The 14695-nt window shown below is 43.2% G+C and overlaps 1 non-coding gene across 1 annotated transcript; it reads left to right on the top strand.

The window, feature by feature from the left end:
- The first annotated feature begins 8064 nt into the window (after window positions 1–8064).
- On the top strand, window positions 8065–8171 carry LOC142431137 (U6 spliceosomal RNA). Its single transcript, XR_012780702.1, has one exon. It is a non-coding gene; the product is annotated as a U6 spliceosomal RNA (small nuclear RNA).
- The last annotated feature ends 6524 nt before the right edge of the window (window positions 8172–14695 follow it).

Raw genomic sequence — 14695 nt, 5'->3', positions numbered from 1 at the left:
ATGGTTCTACAACCTGCACCGCATTGCCACAGGAAGTCTTTGGGACATGTGGCTCCTGGTGTTCCCAGAGACTCAGTCACAAGGAAGTTCAATTCACCTAAAAGTCATCACTGTGTGGCTGAAAAGTGAAGTTGAATCGTAATCTACCTTACTAAGCAAAGGTGCGGTCACTCATGCTTGTCACCGATTCCTCTTCCCCACTGATCTATACTCACCGTGGAGTGGAACAGAGGAGACAGGACCGAAATCTCTTCCAGAATGTGTAGGAGCATGAGCTCTGAACACATCTACGTGTTTCTTTAGAAAAATGGTAACAATGTTCTTTTGTCTAGCAGTGTTACCATGGATTCCTTTAGCCACCAAAGGAAAATCTATTTCCTACAAAATAGGGGTTTTCCTAATGAAGATTTCCTGATGAAAGTGTTGAATATACTATGAAAGTCTAAATCACACCCAGATTTTCATAAAGCCCAAGATGCCTTCATGAGCCAGCCTGAAATGGAGCAGACATGGTGAAGTGCAGAGTGCATGAGAACGGGGCTCAGGAGAAGTTGCTTCTCATCACAGTTCTGTGACTTCCTACTTACGAAGCTCCACAGGTCATCTAGCAATGAGATGTTGTTTGAGAACAGGAAATTCACTCAGTAGACAACTGGGCATAGTACTTCTTAAGTGCGGTGGTGGTTCCAGTTAGCTGCCATTAGCCCCCACTCATGGAGACGGCAAACACAATGGAATGAAACACTGTCTGGTCCTGTGCCATCCTCATGATCAACTGGGAACCAGCCATTTGGGATCCAAAGAGTTTAAAGTAGATTATCCGTCCTTTGTGCCTAGTCTGTCTTTGTCTGGAAGTTCCATGGAAACCTGGTCAGCATCACAGCGACAGGCCAGGCTTTTTTGACAGATGGGTGGTGACTGCACATGAAGTGCCTTGGTTTGGAATCTAACTCATTGAGTGACCTTTGCCCTTCAATTGTTACTTACAAAAGGTGAAAGACACCTTTATGATGGAGAAAACTGACAATTTTCTAATGATCCAATTTTATATAACCAATATTAGGCAGGGTATCATAAAAGGCAAATTGACATGATGTCTCCTGACGTGACCACTACACCACCCATATAGTAGTTTTCATGAAACGGAAAAGCATTTGAAGGGACTGCTCTAGATTAAAGAAGATTGAAATGACATCGCAGCCAAACACAATATGTGGTTCCTGAGTGGACCCTGGTGACTGCATCAGAGAGGAGACAAAATGTTGGCAGTCTGGGTGAAAGCTACATGAATGTTCATTGCATTTCCGAAATACAATTTATAGGAGAACTTCCTTCAGTTTGTTGTTGTTGTTGATGATGATGATGAAGAAGAAGATGATGATGATGTAGGGTGCCATAGAGTTTGTTCCCATTCACAGCAACCCTAAGTACAACAGAACAAAACACTGCCCAGTCCAGTCCTGCACCATCTTCACAATTGTTACGTTTGAGCCTATTGTTGCAGCCTGTGTGTAAATCTATCTCTTGGATAGTCTTCCTCATTGGCCCTTGCCCTTACATTTTACCAAACATGATGTACTTTTCCAGGGACTGTGCTCCCCTGATGACATGTCCAAAGTACCTGAGAGTCAGTCTTGCCATCCTTTCTTATTACTTCTTCCAAGACAGATTTGTTTGTTTGGGAAGTGCATGGTACTTTCAATATTCCTCATCAACCCCATAGTACAAATGCACTGATACTGCTTCAGGCTTCTTTATTCATTGTCCAACCTTCACAAGCAAATGAAGTAATAGAACATATGGTATCCCTGCTCATCAGCACTTTAAAGAGGTCTTTTATAGCAGATTTGTCCAACGCAACAAGTCATTTGACTTCATTACTGCTGATTCCATAAACGTAAGTTGTGGATCCAAGCAAAATGGAATCTTTGACAACTTCAACCTTTTCTTCATTGGTCATAAGGTTATCAATTGGTCCAGTTGTGAAAACTTGGGTATTTTTTGGTTTGTTTTTTAGTTGAGCTGCCATCCATACGGAAGTCCTGCAGTCCTCCTCATACTCAGCGAGCCACGTCGCAGGTTGTTCGTGAGACTTCCTCAGGTTCACATGCCCTATTCGTCTTGGTACAGCTTCACAGATTATTTGCTCAGCATACAGATTGGATGGTGAAAGGACACACACCTTTCCTGATTTTAAACCATGCAGCTATTTCCTTCCCCTGTGCGAATGACTGCCTCCTAGTCCACGTCCAGGTTCTGTGTGAGCGCACTGAAGTGCTCTGACATTCCCATCCTTGCGATGCTAGCCATCACTGGTTGCGCTCCCTGTGCTGGAGGTCTTGGCTCAGTCAACAAAACACAAGTAGCCATCTTCGTGGCAGTCTGAGCTTTCACTCAAGCTCCGTCTGATGTCAGTCACGATAGCTTTCATTCGACGTCCCCTTCTGAATCTTGCTTGAGTGTTTGGCAGCTTCTGCCAATGTACTGCAGCAATTATTGTTGAATTATCTTCAGCAAAATTTTATATGCCTGTGATATTGTTCAATAATTCCATATTATATTGGGTCTTTTTTTTAATGGGCACAAATATGGATCTCTTCTAGTCAGTTGGTCAGGTAATTTTCTTCCAAATTTCTTTTCATACCATCAATTCTTGATCATATGCTATCTCCTGAAAACTTTCGACATCAGCCGATTCGTTTTGGTACAGTGATTCTGTGTATTCCTTCCATCTGCTTTTCATGCTTCCTGACTCAGTCAATGTTTTGCCCATGGGATCCTTCAATATTTCAACCCAAGGCTTAAATTTTTCTTCAAATTTTCAACCTGAGATATGCTAGCAAATTCTTCTTTTTGGTTTTCTAATTCCAGGTCTTTGCACGTTCTGTTATAACACTCTGCTTCATCTTCTCAAGCTATCCTCTGAAATGTTCTGTTCAGCTCTTTTACTTCGTTACTTTTCCATTTGTGTTAGTTACTTAAGAACAAGTTTCAGAAACTCTTCTGACATTCACTGTGGCCTTTTCTTTTTTTCTGTATTTTTATGACCTTTCGCTTTCTTCGTGTGTGATTTCTTGATTTCATCCTATAGATAGATCAGTGGTTCTCAACCTTCCTGATGCCACGACCCTTTAATACAGTTCCTTGTGTTGTGGTGACTGCCAACCATACAATTACTTTCGTTGTTACTTCATAACTGTAATGCTGCTACTGTTATGAATCAGGTGACCCCTGTGAAAGGGTTGCTCAAGCCCCAAAGGGGTCACAACCCACAGGTTGAGAACTGCTGCTATAGATCAAGTTTTCCCTCAGTCATTAGTATTCAGTGCTTCAAATCTGTTCTTGAGATGATTTCTAAAGTCAAGTGGGATGTACCCCAAGTTGTATTTTGGTTCTTTTTGACCAATTTTAATTTTCTTCAGCTACAACTTGGAATTTGCTTATCAGTAATTGATAGACCCTGGCTTTTATTGGAGGGGGGGGCTACAATATTGAGTTTTTTCATCATTTCCCACCGTTATTGTCTATTTGATTACTGTGCATCCCATCTGGTGATCTTTACATAGTTACTATTTGTGTTGTTTAAAAATATATATTTGCAATGAAGAAATCATTAGTCATAAAACATTGTATCATGGGATGTCCACCTTCATTTCTACCAACAAAGCCATAATTTTCACTACTGATCCTTCCTCTTTGTTTCCTACTTCTGTATTCCAGTTGCCAGTAATTATTCATGCATCTTGATTGCATGTTTGATCAATATCAGACTGAAGAAATTGGTAGATTGCTTCCATTTCTTCATTACTAGCTCTAGTAATTGGTAATAAAGTTGAACAATAGTTATATTAACTGGACTTCCTTATAGGTGTATAGATATCTTATCACAGCATTGTATTTCCAGAAAAATCCTGAAATGTTCTTTCTGATGATGAATGTGATACCATGGCTCTTGGCTTTGATATTCCTGTAGTAAGCCTGATTGTCTTTCTGACTCAGTCGGTGAAATACCAGGCCATTTCGGCTCACTAATGCCTGGGCTATGCATCATTATATGTTCCATTTAATTTTTGACAATGCCAAATTTTCCTAGATTCATACATTCCACATTCCAATTATTGATAGATGTTTTCAGTTGTTTCTTCTAATTCGGAGCCATGCCCCATCCGCAAACAAGAGGCCCACAAGCTTTACTCCACTTATAGTATTAGGTTGATTCCACTTCGAGCAGATGGTTCTTCCGCAAGCATAGTTGCAGTGTGTGTTGGGTTACTAAGGTCAGAAAGAGAGACAGACAAGGGTTTCTACTCCTGTAAAGGATTTCTACTCCTAAACCCACAGACGCGGTGCTGCCCTGTCCTGTAGGATAGGAGCACTCTGAGTCAGAATTGAATCTGTGGCGGTGAGGGCTTTTCGTTGTTGTTGTTGTTGGGGTTTTTTAGTTTTCTAACCTGAGGAGCACACATTTTCACACTACATCTTATCATTTCTGCTCCTATTCATAAGATTTTTTTCCCCAGAATTGGACAGCCTATTCCCTATTCCTCTCCCTAGACGTTTCTTTATGAGGACCCGCTAATGCGGGGGAAAGACATCATACTTGATCAAGTGGAGGGGCGGCAAGAGAAGATGGACGGACACCATGGCTGCAACAAGGGGTTCAAGCTTAAGAACAACCATGAGGCTGTCACAGGATGGAGTGGTTTGGGGTTCTGTGCAGGGAGGGGCACTGTGAGTTGGAACTGACTGGACAGCACCTACCAACAACAGACTAGTCTTCATGTGGAAGCTCCATGGAAACCTGGTTACCATGGGTGAACTTGCTGACATTGTAAATATCAATGGTATAGCTTCCAGCAGCCCCCCAGCATCCAGGCCACCACAGTATGACAAAACTGAGCGTTGGTCCTTTAACTTAGGCCATACTTATTTGACTTATTACATTTAGAAGAACATAGATTAAGATACAATTTTGAAAATGCTATTACGTCTAACATAAAAAATAATAGCTACACAGTAGAAACCTGGTGCTCGACCGCATCAGTACTCTACATAATCGGATTGCAACTCGAAATGTTGCATCGGAGCTCAAACAAAGCATTGGAATCCGACCTGATGCCCGCAACTTTTATAAACAAAAGCGTTCATGTTTCAGTCACTCAGTGCTAGTTGGTGTTGTTAGGACACATTATTTAAACCGTTTGCAGCTGTGTTACAAGTGTTTTGCTATAATTGTCTTAGTTTTGTGGCTTTTTTAACTGTTTTAAGAGAAAAAAAACAACAACATGGGTCCTAAGAAAGAGTTTTTTAAAAAGAATTATCATGATAAGGAACTGGTTAATCATGTTATCGATATTGTTGATGATAATTTAGTAAACCCTTTTAGAAAACAGTGAAGGAAACACCAACAGCAGACCACATTAGACAGATTGTTTTTTAGAGAAAGCTAGCCAGGTCCTAGTGGAAAAAAGGCAAAGAAGGGGGAAAACTCCTGAAAAGCAGCCACCAGTTGATTTTATGGAAGGGGCTTCCCTTCCAAACACTGACTCTCTCTCGACACCTCCTCATCAGATCCTCATCAATCTCAAGAATAGGCCAGGTGTCCTCAAATTATGGCCCGCGGACCACATGCGGCCCGGCGAGGACATTTATCCGGCCCGCCCGGTGTTTTTGCCCCGTTTGTTTTTTTACTTCAAAATAAGATATGTGCAGTGTGCATAGGAATTTGTTCATACTTTTTTTTCAAACTATAGTCCGGCCCTCCAATGGGTATGAGGGATAGTGAACTGGCCCCCTGTTTAAAAAGTTTGAGGACCCCTGGTATACGCTATACTATAGTTGTTAAAAACCTTTTTATTGTTGTGTTTCTTATTTAAATAATGTAATTTAACTCTGGGCTTATTTACTTTAAAATTTCTGTGTAATGTTTTTTATTAAAAGACATGGTTGCGGCAAAGTCCCCAGGGAATGCTGAAAGTGGACTTTGGGGTCAGGGCGTGGTGCCCCAACAGACTGGAATGGAAAACAGTCCTAAAGGTCAACAAATGATCCTTGAACTAACTACAAGCTTTTCTTTCTTGTTGTGTTTTGTTTTGTTCTTTGTCAGTCATTTGTTGTTGTTGTTTTGTTGTATACTGTTGCTTGGTTTTGCTCTGTCTTGTTTTTGTGCATGTTATTATCTCCACAGTTCTGTCTAAATAAGATAGGCTGGATGAATTATCTGGAGGAAAAACAACGGGACCGACAGTTCCGGGGGTACATGGGATAAGGGGAGGTGGGGGAAAAGGAAGTGGTGTTAGCAAACCCAGGGACAAGGGAACAACAAGTGATCCAAATTGGTGGTGAGGTGGGTGTGGGAGGCCTGGTAGGGAATGATCAAGGGTACTGTAACGAAGAGGTATAGCTGAAACCCAGGTGGGGGCGGAGCAATATAGTGGGACAGGAGGAAAGTCAAGGGAAATATAGGAAAAAGCTGGGAGGCAAAGGGCATTCATAGAGGTCTAGACAAAGACATGTACATATGCAAACATATATGAGGATGGGGAAATAGATCTATGTGCCTATATTTATAGCTTTAGTATTTAGGTAGCAGAAGGACATTGGGCCTCTACTCAAGTACTCCCTCAATGCGTGAATACTTTCTTCTATTAAATTGGCATTCTATGATGCTCACCCTCCTGACACAACCACTAAAGACAAAGCGGGTAAATAAGCAAATGTGGTGAAGAAAGCTGATGGTGCCCGGCTATCAAAAGATATAGCATCTGGGGTCTTAAAAGCTTGAAGATAAACAAGGAGCCATCTAACTCAGAAGCAACAAAGCTCACATGGAAGAAGCACACCAGCCTGTGTGATCACAAGGTGTTGAAGGGATCAGGTATAAGGCATCATCAGAAAAAAAAAATCTTACCATAGTGAATGAAGGGGGAAGTGCAGAGTGGAGATCCAAAGCCCATTTGTCGGCCACTGGAGATCCACTTGCAGAGGTTTCTAGGGGAGGATATGAGTCAGTCAGGGTGCGATGTAGCACTGATGAAGAATACAGCTTTCCTCCAGATCCTAAATGCTTTCTCTCCCCCACACCCCCAACTATCGTGATCCAAATTCTGCCTTGCAAGTCTGAGTAGAGCAGAGGATGTACACTGGTGCAGATAGGAGCTGGAGGCACAGGGAATCCAGGGTGGATGATCCCTTCAGGACCAGGGGTATGAGTGGTGATACTGGGAGGGTAGAGGGAGAGTGGGTTGGAAAGAGGGAACTGATTACAAGGATCTGGGGGATGGACAACAGAAAATGGGATGAAGGGAGACGTGGGACAGGGCAAGATATGACAAAATAATAATTTATAAATTATCAAGGGCTCATGAGGGAGGGAGGCGAAAAAAAGACATGCAAAGGGCTTAAGTGGAGAGCAAATGCTTTGAAAATGATGGCGGCAAAGAATGTACAGATGTGCTTTACACAATTGATGTATGTATGGATTGTGATAAGAGTTGTATGAGTCCCTAATAAAGTTTTTTTTTTTTAAAGGCAAGGTTAGGGTAAACACTTGGTGGTCAAGAACAGATTAATCCATTTTCAGTTCTTTCTTATGGGAAAAACTAATTCAGAACTCGACTGCATCGCATCTTGATGCTCCTTCTAGAACAGATTAGCACTGGGGTCCAGGGTTCTACGGTAGCTGGAGATGCGTGCATTACTCTGAGACCATGTCACTTATTAGCCTCAACTGCCTCTCTAAAAAGAGTTAAAATTGCTCTTTATACAGCTTCCATTCACAAGTTTAAATGACCACGGGTAACAGGACTGTCCAGACAGGTTTCAATCCATTAAAGAAATAGGAGTCCTTTTGCTCTCCTGCCCTTCTGTAAACAGCTTACACGATGGCCGCTTTGAAAAGGAGGTGGGGAAGCAGGGACGTCTGTATTGAGAGGCCCAGCTGCGACTGCAGGGCAAACCCGAGTTCAGTCTACCCCATAGAAAGTGATGACCAGGCTTGCTTTCATGATAGAAGAGGAGACCGTATCTGAATAGTTTTAAAAGGAGTTTAAGATTTAAGATAGGGTGCTCGCTTCGGCAGCACATACACTAAAATGGGAGTGATACAGAGATGATTAGCGTGGCCCCTGTGCAAGGATGACATGCACATTCGTGAAGTGTTCCATGTTAAAAAACAAAAAAGGATTTAAGATATGTTTGTGAAAAACCTGACCATTTTGAATTTTAAAAATTAATAATAAAGCTTCCATTCATAATAATGACCCATCAGATTAGGAAAATGAATCCTTCTGGATTTTCTTGAAATTCTCTATACACCAGAGGTTTAGGACACGAAAAAAAGAGAAGAGATTTCTAACTCTGAATTAAGTTGTCACCTCCCACTGTCAATTATATACAATAAAGAAAGTAAATAGTTAATCCCTATGATTCCATTCTATGCTTATAATAGATGTCATCAACTCTTCGCAGCACGCTATACCACGAAGGCAAGGCCTCGGAATTCCCCTCATAGTGTTACCAGGAAGCTGTTACCAATGGATCAGATGTAACCTATTTGCTATCACAGATTACCTAACAGAATACCCATTTCCATCAAGTTGATTATAACTCATAGCAACCCCGTAGAACAGAGTAGCGCTGCTCCTTCGGGTTTCCAAAGCTGTGTTCTTTATGAGACTAGCCGGCCGCCTCTTCTTCTCATGGAATGATGGCTCGTGTGTTGGACCCACAGGCCTTTCAGTTAGCAGCCAAGTGCTTGAATTGCATGTCACTGGAGCCCAACAGACTATTGGTGGCATTTCCGCTCCACTTCTAAGACCACCTTCCTACCCAAGGGTAAGAAAATAGACCGTGGAGAAAGTGAGCTCTGCCAAGACACTCATTAAAATGAAATGAAAACATATTCATCTGAATAGTCCCAATTAAAATTAAAAATGGTCTCTGGGTGGTAAAGATGGTTCAGGGCTCCACTACGAACCTCTAGGTTGGGATTCGAACTTGTCTGGAGGCACCTCAGGAAAGAGGCCTGGCTGTTTTTCTTCCAAAAGGTGATAGCTTTAAAACCCGTATGGAACAGTTCTACTTTGACACATAGTGTCGCCATGAGTCAAATTTAACAACCATTAAAAAAATTTTTTTAAAGACCAACCCCATCTCTGTCCAATAGATTCTGGGCCACGTCAGCCCTGGTTGGGACAGGGGAGAGCTGCTTCATACAATGCGCCATTTTGGAGGCAGATTGCCAGGCCTGTTGATTGTGGTATTGCTGATTTGGGTTTGAACCGACAGCCTTGAGGTAAAGGGCAACGTAGGACCTACACTTCTACTAGTGACCATCGTTCAGTCTGCAGTTGTGCTTAAATGTCAGATTCCAGTGGGGTGATCTATTAGCAAATTAGTTCTTGTTATCTCTCTGGTTTGGCACCTTCATGCCACTTACCTCCACTGGCAAGTCATTTGTTTGTTAGCGTGTTGATGCTGTGGCTTTGGTCTCTCTTCTGCAATAACTCAGGTGCCAACTGGACAGGAGCTCAGAGCCTGAAGCAAAGCGCCACTGAGGATTTATTAAATAAATGAATCACCTGATAAATGACTGGGTTTGATATTTCCACGTACTCTGAGTTGTTTGGAGCTGAAACTCGGGGAGGATGAACAATCACCCGCAAATAATAGTCATTCAAATCATAAAGCCGCTTTCAACATCGCACAAAAGTGTGAAACACCATCACCTTCGTCGGGGCTCAAAATTGAGTTGAATCCCTAATTATTTAGTCCTGAGAAATCCATAAACTAGGAGCCTGGTTCTGAGGGTAACTCTAAATGAAGGCACCCCAATATGCAGTGAACAGTGGTGTCTTGGCTACCATAAGTGTATGTGTCCCAATATGACTCCTTGTTGTAACTTTTCTGTGTGGTCCAAATCAAGTTGGATGCCTTGCCTCAGAGTCCCACATCCCCTGAGTAGCTCCCAGAACACAGAGAGGAATGCTCTCCCATCCCGCTGGCTTTACAAGACTCGCTGGTTGTTAGCTGAACGCCATGACCAAGTGTTCTTGCAGGGCTGAGTGGGACCACAGCTGAACAGCAGATTGGATTAACTAATGTCCCCATGGCTATAATGATAACCTTACAAACTGGAGGATCCTCACTAAAAAACCAGAAAGCAATCATTCATTTCCTGGGTCCCTATTGGGAGCTCCCTGACTTTTACAGCCTCCAGTCCGACACCATCCTTCACCTCTTATGCCTATTGGCTCCTCCAGGGAAATCAGGCCACCGGGCAACCAGCAAGAATAATGAAAATATAAGTACATTTCCAAAGAAACACAACGTTTGAAACACAATACCTGTGCTTTGTTAAGGCCAAAAGTTGGCGGCTCCTTGCTTCTGCTGCTGCTTATTAAATCTTTTGTTATTGTATTATCCTGTGTTTCCGTTTATCTTTGCTATTAGCCAGATGGACTTTATTCTTTCTTAACTACTTTTCAGGTGAAAAGAAAAAGGCAAAGTTTTTACCTAATTATCTTTATACCTGTTCTATTCACTGGAATCTATAGCACTCAGCATCGCCTAATCTGACCCCTCTCATCAATCATTCTCAGGTCTGGTTAGACTCTGCACCCAGCGTTTCAGCTCACAGCGCACCAGCCTCTTCATTTTCATTATTTAATTTACATTTTTAATAAAACAAAGAATATATTAAGACTAGTTTGGGAACACTAAAATTTCAACTGCCTACCCACCAAGATATTTTAGGCTGCGAGCTGACAGTATATTCAGGAGTGTTGCTGGGTCAGGCTAAACATATGCTGGTTCTTTGTCATTATTTACCTTTCGTGCTTGGAAAACAGCTATTAACAATGCCAAGAGGCAATGTTAAAATGGCATGACATCCGACCTCTACTAAGTTCAGAGAGAAGAGACACAGTCAAGACCAGCAGCATCCCAAACATACCTTTTCTGCAATCCTGACCCCAGTCGCCCCTCCCACAGCACTCTCTACTTCTCTTCTGAGTCCATAAATTCATTGCAATTGCCACATAGAACTCATGGACCATACTCACAGCCATGGGGTTAATTAGGAAAGAAACAGGTTAATATGCCGGTTCAGGAATACTCAGGATACAGTTCTTGAAACAGGACAGCATCTTCTTGGCTGTGTCTATAAGCTGTTCTCTCTCTCTCTCTCTCATTCTCTCCCTCCCTCCCTCCTTGACCTGGCCTCAGCCCTACTCACACAAGTATTAAAAATACCTTTGGTTTCACCAGTAAATGCACTAGAGACAACCCACTCAAACAGCAAGTCTCCTAAAATTTCCCAACATTCTCAGTCTGTGGTTTGGCAATACCATCCTATCTCCACCCAATATTCAGAGGCATCCCACTATACCAGCAAGCTTCCTGCCCAAAGATGCCCCGATCTCTCCTGCACTGTGGCCAGAAAGTTTTCCCAACAGTCTTGCACTGGTCTCCTAATTCCTGCCGTCTTATCCCACTGCCACATACAGTTTCACTCCTCTCTCATTCTTGCTCTTACTGGGGCTCTCGTTCTGTTTCTGTTGGGTCTAGAAGGTTCTCAGCACAGGGACTCTGGGTGCAAAAAACACACTCTCCTGCTGGCTATTCTTATTAATGATAATGAAGTCCTTTCTTTCTCTGGGATTGACTTTCTTTAAGCCTAGCAGGATAGCAAAACTGATCAATCCCCTCATTAAGGTTCCATATATCATATTTTTATGGTATCACCCCCATTAGACTTCCATGTACCTTATTTGAATTGTAGCAGATGGTGCAATCCCTTTGGTGGGCCACAGCACATTATGTGCCCAGTCTCATCCCACCGTTTTGTGGGATTTAGAAGAGCATCATTCAAAGGCTACAGTATAGCCATTCACTGTGCCACAGACTTACAAATTTAAAAACACAACAGGTTCTCATCAGGGTAAAAATGGAAGTTACCTGCCAAGTAATGCTTAATCCATGGTCAGTGGCTCCAGAAACCTAGTCAGAGGTGGATGCGACAGGACCCACTAACTTTTATTTTTTAAAACCAGTTTTATTAACATATAATTCACACATCATACATTTTAATAATTCAATCATATTCAAAAGAGTTGTATAATCACCATAATTCATCTTAGGACATTTCTTCTTCCTTGTGCTCGTCATTAACTCTCCATTTCCTGCCAACCTCACCCACCATGTCTCTAGGAAACTATTAATCCAGCATCTGTCTCTAGATTTATCTAATCTGAGTTTCCTATACAGAAAAAAAAATACAAAATCGAGACAAAATACAAAGGGCCCAATGACACTGACAGAATAAAACAGAGGAAAACCTCAATAGAAAAGACAGCAGAGGCAAAAGGACCTTGGGCCTCTACTCAAGCACTCCCTCAGTACATGAATACTTTCTTCTATTAAATTGGCATTCTATGATGCTCACCCTCCCAACACAATTGCTGAAGCCAAAGCGGGTGAACAAGTAAATGTGGTGAAGAAAGCTGATGGTGCCCGGCTAGCAAAAGAGATAGCATCTGGGGTCTTAAAGGCTTGAAGATAAACAAGTGGCCATCTAGCTCAGAAGCAACAAAGTCCACATGGAAGAACACACCATCCTGTGTGATCACGTGGTTCTGAAGGGATCAGTTATCAGGCATCAAAGAACAAAAAATCATATCATTGGCTGCACACCTCCATGATACGATTGTGGAGGACAAATGGGTGCATAAGCAAATGTGGCGAAGAAAGCTGATGGTGCCCGGCTGTCAAAAGAGATAGTGTCTGGAGTCTTAAAGGCTTGAAGGTGAACAAGTGGCCATCTAGCTCAGAAGCAACAAAGCTCACATGGAAGAAGCACATCAGCCTGTGTGATGACGAGAGGTCAAAGGGATCAGGTATAAGGCATCATCAAAAATAAAATAAAATCTTACCATAGTGAATGAAGGGGGAAGTACAGAGTGGAGACCCAAGGCCCATTTGTCGGCCACTGGAGATCCCCTCACAGAGGGGTCTAGGGGAGGAGATGAGTCAGTCAGGATGTGACGTAGCACCAATGAAGAATACAGCTTTCCTCCAGTTCCTAAATGCTTCCTCTCCCCCCACCCCAACTACCATGATCCAAAGTCTACCTTGCAAGTCTGGAGAGAGCAGAGGTTGTGCACTGGTGCATATAGGAGCTGGAGGCACAGGGAATCCAGGGTGGATGATACCTTCAGGACTCCGTTTTTTATCACACACACACACACACACACACACACACACACCCCTTACATTATAGGAGGGGTGGTGAAAGTTAGGCCTCCTTCCCATCAGCCTCGGCTCCTCCCCACGGCCCCCCTCCGTGGGGACCACCCAGAGGAAAGAGCAAGACAGGAGATCCATGCGGAGACCTGCAGTGCTCGAAGCTGTGGCCCAAGGCAGAACCCAGGCTCCGAGAGGAGCTGCCAAGAGGGAAACTCGCGAGCTGACAGGAGCCAAGTCCCCGTGTGTTCTTCCAGTGAGGTCTGGTCCTCAGCAGCAGCCTCTGCAGCACCTGAAAACTGGTTCTCAATGCAAGCGCTCCGACTTCGGCTCAGACCCGCGCAATCTGAACCTTGGAGGTGGGCCCAGCAACCCAATATCCACAGGTCCTCCACCTGGGTCTGGTGAACACTCGCGTTGGAGAGCCCGTGGGCCAGAGGCAGGGGACCCACAGGAGCGAGGCACTAACCATCGGGGGAGCTAAGGAAGGAAAACGGGGAAGTGAAAGAAAGGAAATATTTCCACTCTCATATTTGCTGCTCTTGTTAGGTGCCCTCCCGTCGGTTCTGACTCATCGTGGACAACTGCACGAAACACCGCTGGGTCTTGCGCCATCCTCGCAGTAAACGTTTCAGCCCATTGTCTCCGCCGCAATGTCAAAGCGTCTTCTTGAGGATCTTCCTTTTTTTAAAAAAAAAGACCCTTTGCTTGAGTAAGTATATGAAGAGGGATGTCCGTTTCTTGGGACCGATCACTTCTGTAACTCTGGTTTTCGAGCACTGCATCTTGATTTTTTTTTTTCTTTTAAATCTTAGTAATGTAAAGCAATGCTCACTTTCACAAAGGAGGGAACCCCTTCTTGCAGTCAAGTTTGCTCAGCAGAAAATGAAGGACAGTCTGCGACAAGTTGGTTCATTAAGTCCATGCCAGTAGTCAAGCCAAACAAGTCAAGGACAATAACTTGAGAGACCTGGTTTTGCCATCCCCATCAGTCACCCGGAGCTCGTTGAAGGTGGTGTAAAAATCCACCATTTATGCTGTAGACAGGGTGAAATGCTCATCAGGTATTCTTGATCCACAGCTTGAAAGATTAAGTTATTCAAATCCATGTGTCTGTCCCTGAGAGGCAAGATCCAGACGCCAACGTTCTGACTCTGCCATTCAAAGGATCAAACTCAACTGGCTGATTTTGTTGCTGTTTTGATTTTTTCCCTCCCTCTTTTTTTCTGTTAATGAAACATTCATAATTAGTAATCCCCCAAGCACACCCGCTTTTTCATCAGTGGAACCCTGAATTAGAATATGAGTTCCTGAGGGGCACCACAGGCTGGACCCTCAAGCTGCTAGCCAAACGCTGGTGGTTCAGATCCACCCAGCGGCACCTCAAGAGAACGAATTGGTGAAAGGTCACCACCGTGGAAACCGTGTGGGAGTACAGTTCTCTCACACACAG

This window comes from Tenrec ecaudatus, chromosome 17 (assembly GCF_050624435.1).
Source record: "Tenrec ecaudatus isolate mTenEca1 chromosome 17, mTenEca1.hap1, whole genome shotgun sequence".
Taxonomy (NCBI): domain Eukaryota; kingdom Metazoa; phylum Chordata; class Mammalia; order Afrosoricida; family Tenrecidae; genus Tenrec; species Tenrec ecaudatus.
This window is presented reverse-complemented; position numbering and strand designations above follow the sequence as displayed.